Source organism: Myotis davidii, unplaced genomic scaffold (genome assembly GCF_000327345.1).
Source record: "Myotis davidii unplaced genomic scaffold, ASM32734v1 scaffold905, whole genome shotgun sequence".
In the NCBI taxonomy this organism is placed as follows: Eukaryota; Metazoa; Chordata; class Mammalia; order Chiroptera; family Vespertilionidae; genus Myotis; species Myotis davidii.
The window spans coordinates 124,969-126,072 of NW_006295819.1; positions in this window are offsets into that span (position 1 = coordinate 124,969).

Genomic DNA, 1,104 nt, shown 5'->3' on the forward strand with positions numbered 1-1,104 from the left:
AGGCAGCAGCAAAAGTGTTCTTTAGTCAAGGTAATTCTGAATGGAGTATTTACAAATCAACAGCATTGGTTGACATTGAAAAATTTGTTTTTCAATTTTTGGAAAACAAAAATTGGCCCTTTGAGTCACACATAAAAATATACTGATTTCAACTAAACGTGCAGTAAAAGGAAACTAAGCAAAAAATATTGTACCTCTCAAGGCTTTCTCTCTCTCAAAATTCATTTGGTTTGAGGAAATTTTATTGCCATTGCAAACATTTTTGCTACTTATCACCAAGAATAACTCTTTTAAATGACTTATTCAGCACTCCAAAATGACTGAAATGGTGCAGTGAGAGAAATATTGAGAGCAATCATAATAATTAAGAGTTACCAATTGTTGCCCGGCCAGTGTTGCTCAATGGTTAAGCATTGACCCATGCACCAAGGGATTACCGGTTCCCAGTCAGGGCACATGCCCAGGGTTGCAGGCTGAATGCCCGGTAGGGGGCATTCAGGAGGCAACCCGATTAATGATCCCTCTCCCTCTCCCTTCCTCTCTGAAATCAATAAAAATATACTTTAAAAAAAAGAGTTGCCAATTTTTAAGCACAGATTATGTATGAGGAACTAGGTCACATGTTCTGCATACATCATCTATTTAATCCTTACTGTAATCTATGAAGAGACACTCATAATTTTCCCATTTTACAGATGAGAAAACTAAGACACAGAGCGGAAGTGAGTGGGGCACAGACTTGGGTGCCAGGCTCAGGACTTTGGACCTTGAAAGTGTTATGCAGGGAAGTGTCTGTGTTTTGAGAAGATAATTCCTTTGACTCTGCGTAAGTTGGGCTGAAGGTGAAGAACACAAATGGGTGAGCACTAATTGGGAGACCATCATTCACTCTCCCCATAGACACTCCAGCTCTGCAAAACAACAATGTGCTGAGGACTTACTGATCTTGTGTCTTTCTACTTACTGTCATCTTGCGGCAGCACCATTCTTCCCTTTGCCTCTCTGGCAAATTCCTACTCCACCTTCCGGAGCTGGTTTAAGGAACAGTTCCTCTATGAATAATTAGGTACCGGTAACTCGCCATTGGCCTGTGTGAGTGGCAGC